Consider the following 9,767-nt stretch of genomic DNA (forward strand, 5'->3'; position numbering starts at 1 on the left):
CCTCTCCACCCACCATTTAATCATTCATCACACATTTGAGACCTGCTCTGTGCCTCAAAGCACTTATACATTGTAAGAGAGTAGTCCAATTTCATTATTTTGCATGTGAATATCTGGTTTTCCCAATGCATTTATTGAAGAGACTGTCTTTTCCTCATTGTATGTTCTCACCTCTTTTGTCATAGATTAATTGATCACAGGCTTATTTACTAAACATGATTTATACACCTGAGGCAGAGAAGCAGCTTTAAAGGGATCAGCTCTTTCTTTCACAGATATGAGAGTAAGTCAGAACATAAACCTCTTTAGTCTTTATTGTCACCATTATATAAAATTGTGTTGTCAATTGCATTTGGAATTGATGTCAAAATTTGCCTTCGGAGTGTAAATATGTTAACTGGTATCAACCTTGAAGCATCAGCCTTAGTCTTTTCTCTTGGGGATTGGTTTGTTCAGTTTTTCTTTTTGCTTTTGGGGGTACAGAGGCTGAGAAGAGCTCGATTGCTTGTGGGATGCTGGGCTTGCCAAACCCTGGTCTGCTTGTTCATCTGCCCTGTCAGCCCCTGTAGACATGCCTGGGACTCACCAGTGCAGCCTCTGACAAAATGAGCTCCTGTAGAAACTCCGCTTTGAGGACTCTCTTTCCTATGGAAACACCAACATCTGGGTCTCTCCTGCTCTGTTGTCAGGGGCATCAACTCTGATCCAAGATCCCTGGCCTTTGGCTGCTCCTCAGGTAACTATCCATATATTTTCATTCTCTTATTTGTAAAAAACAAACAAACAAACAAACAAACAAAAACAAAACAAAACACCACACACACACACAAACACACAAAAAACACACACACACACACACACACACACACAAAAAAAACACACAAAAAACACTTAGAGTTTAATGATTGCTTTTTGGTATTTCCAGATCTTCCTAAACTGTACTTTAAAATCTTGCTTTTGTTATTTTATCTTTTTAAAAGTTACTTTAAAATTATAACAAACAATCACCTTTTGAGACTTTTAACCTGGATTTTAGATCACATTAGTGGATCTGGGGAGCGGGAGGCAGCTAGGAATTCATCACACCAATTCCTTTTTAACTTATAGTCCAAAGAAATTATTTTAATACTATTATAACAATATTTTAAAAATTAACAGGTCATCATGAAAGGACCCATGAACTCATTGTCCAATGTGATCATGTCTCATTTGTCTATATTCTTTTTTTCAGGATGCTCATAAGTATACATAAGTCGTTCAGCTACTTACAAGCTGGGTGCCAGGCAAGTTCAAGAACCACTCTGAATGTATTTCTATTGTGAACGGGCATACTAAGAGATATGTACCTTACAGGGGTAGTTGTGAAGGTTCGTTTCATGTAAACTTCTGACCACAGTGCCTAGCATGGTAGGCAATTGACAAATATTATTTTCCTTCCTGCCTCCCCTTATCCCCAGAAACTTCTCCTATTCCCCCCCAAAAAATAAAATAAAATAAAATAAATAACAGGCTCCTTGGAAATTCATTACTTCTCCACCTGCAAGAATATGGCCCTGGTAACTATGCAACAGAATTGGTGTGTTCTAAAGTACCTGCCACATAGGTGGCAGTTCTAGGCACCAAACAGGTTAAGACTTTCTGTTTTCTAGTAGTTGTCTGACTTCCTCCCATTTGCCTGTACTCCCAGAGCCAGCCTGTTCTGGTTCCTGACTCTCTTGGTCATCTGTCTGGAGCATGTGGTCTTTGTAGATGTTGTGCCATACTGTTTACTCAAGGCTTTTCTCTGCCTTAAGGATGTCTGCAGTTAATCCAGTCCATTCTGCTCTTTCACTTGAATAATTGTCCTGAAAGCAGATTCTTGACCTTTCGAAGCCTTGCTATCAATTGGTACATCATTGCTTGTCTTCTTTAATTATTTAAAAAGATGTTATAGCAACACGAACACTAACACTAACGTATTTCTTCTTGTAGGAGAAAAAGAAATTGTTCATAACTCTATTACTCAACAAGACTAATTTCAAATTTGTATATTTCCTTCTAGTCTTTTTCCATTTGCATATCTATTTTTGTCATCATATCTCTGTTATTACTTATTCATGTCATTATGAGGTTCTAAATGTTTTTACCCAATCACATTTGCTTTATTGCAAAGGTAAAATGTGCTCATTCTAGGAATTAAAAAATAGAGACATAAAGAAGAAAACACACATGTCTTGAGACACTACCTCCCAGAGACAACCACTATCCATCTTTACATGAGCATTCTTCTGCGCATCCTCTGCACATTATGCATGGACATATGGATGCTTTAAGGTACATGCTGTGATCCTTTATCTGCCATTTTGCCTTCAGTACAGTAGTGTGTTGTGGACAGCTTTCCATGCCAGTGAGTATATAGGTGTAGAAAAATATTCGCCCTCTTTCATGGCTGCATAGCATTCTACTTTATCAACACATCATAATATATTCAGCCCAACCCACTATTGATAGCTACTTAGGTTGTTTCCAGGTTTTCCTTATTCTAAGCAATGTGAAAATCAAACAACCTTATACTAAGTCTTTGTAAACTTATCAGCCTGACTCCTATGGATACATTCCTCACAGTGAGATCATGGATCATGTGGTGAAGCACAACACCTCTAATATATATATATATTTTTTAACACTCAGAACACTTTTTGGTTATTTTTTTATTTTATTTAAGTTTTTTTTCTTTTCTGGGTTGTTTTTAACTAAATGCAAAATAAAGTTGAATTGGCCTTTTAAAAAGTCAATTGAGCCCTAGCCTCTTTGGCTCAGTGGATAGAGTGTCAGCCCATGAACTGAAAGGTCCTGGGTTTTATTTTGTTCAGGGGAATTTACCTCAGTTGCAGGCTTGATTGCTGGCCCTGGTCGGGAGCGAGTGTGGGAGGCAACCAATGGATGTGTCTCTTTCACATCAATGGTTCTCTCTCTCTCTGTCTCTCCCCCTCCCTTCCACTCTCTCTAAAAATCAAAGGAAAAATATCCTTGGGTGAGGATTGACAACAACAACAGAAATCAATTGACATTTTCTGAACAATTCCTATGCCTGTGAGGAAGATTGATGACATTTGGGTGGGGTTGCCGTAACTTATTCATTTTCACCCAAGGATCTAATTTATCGTTCCTACTTCTTCTGGGCCTCCCTGACAGATTGAAGGTTGCCTCCACTTCAGAAAGGAGCTCCTTAACATTCACTATTTGTATTTGAGATCATCCCAGATCAGTATGCAGGCAATGGGAACAAAGAATAACAAGAGCAGACACTTGTGTACACTCTGCAGTGTGCCAGGCATGCAAACCTATATGTGCTTTGCAAATATAGCTCAGTTCATCTTCCAACAAGTTTTAGGTAGCAGATACCATCATCTTCATTCTATCGGTGAAGAAACTGAGGTCCTGAAAGAGTATTTTGTGCAAGTTCACACAACAAGTATGTGGTTCATCCAGGAGTCAGACCTGTGAGATTTGGCTCCAGAGGCTCACAGGTGCATCTAAGCCAATGTATCTCCCCTGCAAGTTCACGCAGGTGAGAGACACAGGTGCGCCATTCTCTAGCTAGTCAGCTTCTGTGAGCAACATGTGGTGCCCCTCCTCCATGACCAACTCAGTTGAATTAAGCTGTGGCAGTTACTGCATTCATTTGGTGGGACATACGCCTCTTCTTGTGTATGAAAGAACATTCCAGGGCTGACCCGTGATTCCTATTTCTACATCTCTCTCCCCTCCCCATTGTTCAAGGCTAACGTCAGCCCACACATTCTAGGAACAAAGGTCTCCTCTGGCTTTCTATTCAAGGCAGAGGGAAGTTTCACATTAGAGCTGGTTTTGGGTGTGCAATCCTAAGCTTCAAGGTTGCAAGGAACTTGGATTTCTTCCCTTCTAGTCTGTAAATAATGTCTCTTGACGGCCGGTTTGTTTTCGTCATAAAAGTATAATGTGTCGGTTGTAGGAAAAATATTAAAAGGCAGGAAAGTACAAAGGAGCAAATCAAATCACTTGTTAGAAAAAAAGCATTGTTAACGTTTTGGTATATTTCTTTCCCCTTTTTTTTCTCTGCACATATAAGTATATAGTGATATAGTTACACATTATACCTATAAACGGGCTCTGGTCATGCACTTGGATATCAAGGAGTTTGATTTATGTTATGAATTGCTTACCAAAATGCTTCCCGGTGTGCATTCTTATAGCAGTGCATGAGAGAATACATGTCATACTCTGCCAGTATGCACTGTTGTTTATGAAAATTTGAAAACAGTTTTAATATTGAATTTTTTTCAAGTGTTTATTAGCCATGTCTTGTTTTTATTCCCCCACACAGGGTCCTCTTTTTAAAAAAATATATTTTATTGATTTTTTTACAGAGAGGAAGGGAGAGGGATAGAGAGTTAGAAACATCGATGAGAGAGAAACATCGATCAGCTGCCTCCTACACTCCTCCTACTGGGGATGTGCCCGCAACCAAGATACATGCCCTTGACTGGAATTGAACCTGGTACCTTTCAGTCCACAGGCCGATGCTCTATCCACCAAGCCAAACCGGCTAGGGCAGGGTCCTGTTTTAATGACAGGGTTCCTGGTGTACCTATAAACCATTAAGCTGGACATCTAGGCTCTCCTACTCCTTCTAGGTTCCTTTTTGAAACATGCTCTTCAACCTGTACTCTGGAGCCCATCCTTAATGCCTGCTCAGACTCCTTTTAAAAATATTTTAATTGATTTTGAGAGAGAGAAAGAACGAGAGAGAGGGAGAGAGAGAGAGAGAGAGAGAGAGAGAGAGAGAGAGAGAGAGAGAGAGAGAGAGAGAGAGAGAGAGAGAGAGAGAGAGAAGAGAGAAACATCAGTGATGAAAGAGCCTACAACCTGGGCATGTGCCCTGATCTCTGGGTTCCTGGGTCAATGCTCAACCACTGAGTCACACCGGCTGGGCCCTCCTTGGACCCTTGCCCTCTTAATTATTGTCTTCTCTCCCTTCCTCAATTTCGTCTCTTCCTCTTGAAGCCATGCCTGCTCTGCCTCCCACCATAATCAGAACGTCATGCTCATTCCTGTTTCTTCTTCCACATAATGGGAAGTGTGTCTCCTGAATTTGAGAGATTCCTCCAGTGTGAATGCAGCATGTGACATGCCACCCCTGAAGGAGGACCCTCACCCTTGTTCTCTGATGCCTCTCGGCCACGTGGGACAGAGCAAATTTTCTTGAAAACTCTCATTTTGTCAGATCGCACTATACTCCCTATAACTTTGCCTACTTCTGGGCCTCTTCCAAATGTTCCTTTCCCTGCATTGGCTGCCACACAGCTGCTACTCATTTAGTTTATTTTAGAAGACACACAGGCCTCTTAGTGATTTCCTTGTAACAATTGGAGGCGGTCATCAGTGGGACAGCTCACACAGCAAATACCAGGAGCTGTGGCCCTCAGACTTGTACAGCAGGTGGAGGAGTTCCTACTCCTTGCTGAAGTTAAGCTTCCTCTACAAAATACGCTACAAAGCTGAACTCTGTTCATTGAAGCAAGTTGGAACTTTGGCAGTAACATGATGCAGGTTATCTTCCCAACAAACTTGATATTTAAAAATGTTTTTTATATATTTTAGCCCATGGTTCACATTTCTACCAGTGCTATAAGATAGAACTCTAGACCAGAGATTTTCAACCAGGGTGTCACAAGAATTTTTAAAACATGTAGTACCTGACTATTGAGTCAGGGCCACTGACCTCTTTTCCCTTAGATAGTCAAATGAAAAAATGACGACAGCCAACACAATAGCCGTCCGATGCGAATGAATAAAAAATATACCTATTTTTTGTCAAGTTAGCAAAAATATATAATGTATTTTTTGGTGTGCGGCAGAATGTTAGAAATTAGTTTATGTGTGCCATGAGATGAGAAAGGTTGAAAATCACTGACATAGACTGTAGAGTAATCCTGTCACTTTGGTATCCAAGAAATGAGTGGATCAAAAAGAGACCAATGTGGGCCCAGCTAGTGTGGCTCAGTTGTTGAGTGTCAACCCACAAACCAGGAGGTCAAGTTTCAATTCCTAGTTAGGACACATGCCCCGGTTATGGGCTCGATCCCCAGTGTGGGGCATGCAGGAGGCAACCAATCAATGATTCTCTCTCATCATTGATGTTTCTATCTCCCTCTCCCTTCTTGTTTCTGAAATCAATAAAAGTATATTTTTTTGAAAAAAGAGACTAATGTGGGACACACACATATCTACCATATAAATAAAGGAAACAGCAGTCATCACAATGTAAGGATGATTAAAAGATGGTACCAGAACATTTAGCTATTGAGAGGGGGAAAATCACTGTAAAACCTGAACATATACCATACTCTGAAATACATATCAAAAGGATTCAAGGTGAAAGTAAATAAATATTAGACTAAAATATCAGGGAATATTTACATCCTCTGTGGATAGGAAAGAACATTCTGGCCCAGCTGGGGTGGCTCAATGGTTGAGCATCGACCTGTGAACCAGGAGGTCATGGTTGGAGTCCTGGTCAGGACACATACCCGGGTTGTGGGCTTGAAACCCAGTGGGGCACATGCAGGAGGCAAATGATCAGTGATTCTCTCTCATTATTGTAGTTTCTATCTCTCTCTCCCTCTCCCTTTTCTCTAAAATCAATAAAAAAAATTCTGAGTTTGAAAGCAATAAAATAAATTACAGAGAATAATCTTAATATTGTTTAAAATATTTACATCAAGCATCATAAACACAACTAAAATGTAAGTGATGCATAGAGCAAAAATCTACAACAAATATAATGGACAGACGGCTAATATATAGATTGGTCTTAAAATTTGAGAATAAAAATACTGAGTCTCCAGCAGCTAAGTGGATAATTAATAGATACAGGCAATTCACTAAAGGAAAAATACAAACAGCCATTAAGTATTAAGTAATATTGTAATTAGTTGTGAAAGAAATGCAAATAAGGAGAGGATAAGTTTGCCATTTGTAAGAGAGTAATTAAAAATGATCATTTGAGTGAAAACAAATGGGTATTTTCATTTGCTGGCATTAAGAAAGCAAATTGGTGTTTCTTGCCAAAAGGCCTGCTAGGAAAGATCTGTCTACAGTCTCAAAGATGTTCATATTCTTCAATCCTCCAGTGATATTTCTAAGAGATAATGTGAAATGCAAATAAATATTCATGAAAAAGATACTAAATCAGAACATTACAAAGGCATTAAATTGAGCTAGATTATAGCATGTGACAGAATATGCCAATCATGCAAAAATAGTTAAGGAACAGGTGTGCATAGTTAATATTATGTTAAAGAAAACAACAACAAATGACCTTAATTAAGAAAAAATAGCTAAAAGTAACATGAATCTTATTATGTGCCAGGCAGTGGGCTGAGCAACTGGGCCTGTATTTTTCCCCAAGAGTCCTCAGAGGAGCCCTAGCTGGTTTTGCTCAGTGGATAGAGCATCGTCCTGTGGACTGAAGGGTCCCCAGTTCGATTCCCAAGTCAGGGCACATGCTCTGGTTTCAGGTCCATCCCCAGTGTGGGGCGTGCAGGAGGCAGCTGATCAATGATTCTCTCTCATCATTGATGTTTCTACCTCTCCCTTCCTCTCTGAAATCAAATATATACACTGAGTGGCCAGATTATTATGATCTCTAAACTCATAATAATCTGGCCACTCAATACACACACACACACACACACACACACACACACACACACACACACACTGAGTGGCCAGATTATTATGCGTTCAGAGATCATAATAATCTGGCCACTCAGTGTATATCCTGTATAATAAAGAGCTAATATGCAAAGGGTTATCATGTCCTCACGCTGTCATGCCCTCACACCATCATGCCATAATAGCTCAGACACTCAACACTGGGGAAGAAGGAATGGGTACCAGCCAGGCACAAATGAGCTCGCAAGAGAGGAATTGCGACCAGCCAGGCTGCAGCCCGGGAGAGGAACAAGCGCCTGTGGCCTGGGAGAGGACAAGCCACCTGCCCTTTGGTCACAGGCATAGCACCTGTGGCTGCAGCTTGGGTGAAGCTGCCCACCCACAGTCCCCATGGCTGTGGCTGGCCCGGGGGAAGCTGGCACTGGTCCTAGGTGCCTGCAGCCGGCCAGGGGGAGGGAAACCCAGGTCCTGGGTGTCTGTGACCTGCCAGAGGAAGGAATCCTGGGTCCCAGGTGTGGGACAAGGAAGAGGCAGTTAGGGGCAATCAGGCAGGCAGACAGCGTGGTTAGGGGCGATCAGGCAGGCAGGCAGGTGAGCGGTTAGGAGCCAGTGGCCCTAAATCGCAAGAGGCAGTCTGACATCCCCTGAGGGGTCCTGGATTGGAGAGGGTGCAAGCCGGGCTGAGGGACCCCCCCCCCCATGCACGAATTTTGTGCACCGGGCCTCTAGTGTGTGTGTGTGTGTGTGTGTATGTATATATATATATATATATATATATATATATATATATATATATATATTTAAAGGTGAAGAATTTTTTTAAAGAGTCCTCAGAGGAGTCCTGGGGGGAGGTGGATGCTGTTATGACTCCTCTACTGCAGATGAGGACCCTGGGCACAGGAAGGCTCAGGGACTTGCCCAAAGCCCCCCAGCACCTGAGGGAGGTGCTGGGATTCCAGGCCAGGTGGGCAGACCTCACAGCCTTGGCCCTGGAAACACGGCTGAAGAACACTGGAGGTGTGTGGTTAGCAGGAACAGTCCCGGAAACACAGCTGAGGGACACGGGCAGAGTCTTAACCATGACAGCACTGGGAAACATGGCCGATGGAAGGGCCCACAGTGCCTGGGCCACGGAGATTGGCACTCTCCCAGTGGTTAATATGTGTTGCTTCTTTCATTGGGACAAGAAACTCACCCAGTGCATGTCTTTTTGAAACCTTTAAGAAAGAGACTGGACGGACATGTGCCACAGGATCATAGTGACTGCCCGTGCTCAGGGACTCAATGGCCATGAGTCCTCAGCTTCTCTTTCCTCTTCTGCAGTCTTGAATCATCTGTGGAGCAAGAGCTCCTAGAGGTGGTGGCAAAAGGCCCCAGTGTGGACCTGGTCTTTGGCTCCCACCTGCTCCCAGGCATGGCCCTAAGGCCACAAAGAAGTGAACTGGGCCCAGGGGCTTCCACCAGGTAGCCCCTACCACTCAGGAAGGGCCCCCCACCTTCCCCCTGTGAACTTGGCTTTCTCTTACTTCCCTTCTTCCCCTCCGGCCCCTTTGTGCTCACTGCTTCCCCCAGGACTCTTGCTCTGCATGCAGGACCCAGTCCTCTCTGTTTTCTCGAGTTTGGTACTCAGCCAGGTGATGGCGTGCTAGCAGTGAGGCCAGGTGAGGGGGCCACTCCAGAGGGAAGGCAGAGGACTTGGCAGTGTGCCAAAGAAATGATCATTTCATTTCTACATACCCCCCTTCCCCAGCCATACACACGGAGGCAAGGGGATCTGCCCCTGGTAAGTACTGATATCAAGCACTTTACACTCTGTTACTGATATCACTGTCCCCCTTCATTCTGAGCCATTTCTGGAAGGCCTCATCTGGACAAGGCCTTGCCTCAGATGCTTGGGATTCTGCGGCAAATGCCATAGAGAGGCCTGCTCCAGTGGGCCTTACAGTGTACATGTGGAGCAGACAATAACTCAAGGAAGGAAAAAATCGATACAAGTATAAATCATGGCTTCAGAGAGGAAGGGCGAGGGAGAGAGATATAGAAACATCAACGATGAAAGAGAATCATTG

The sequence above is a fragment of the Eptesicus fuscus genome, chromosome 1 (assembly GCF_027574615.1).
Source record: "Eptesicus fuscus isolate TK198812 chromosome 1, DD_ASM_mEF_20220401, whole genome shotgun sequence".
Taxonomy (NCBI): domain Eukaryota; kingdom Metazoa; phylum Chordata; class Mammalia; order Chiroptera; family Vespertilionidae; genus Eptesicus; species Eptesicus fuscus.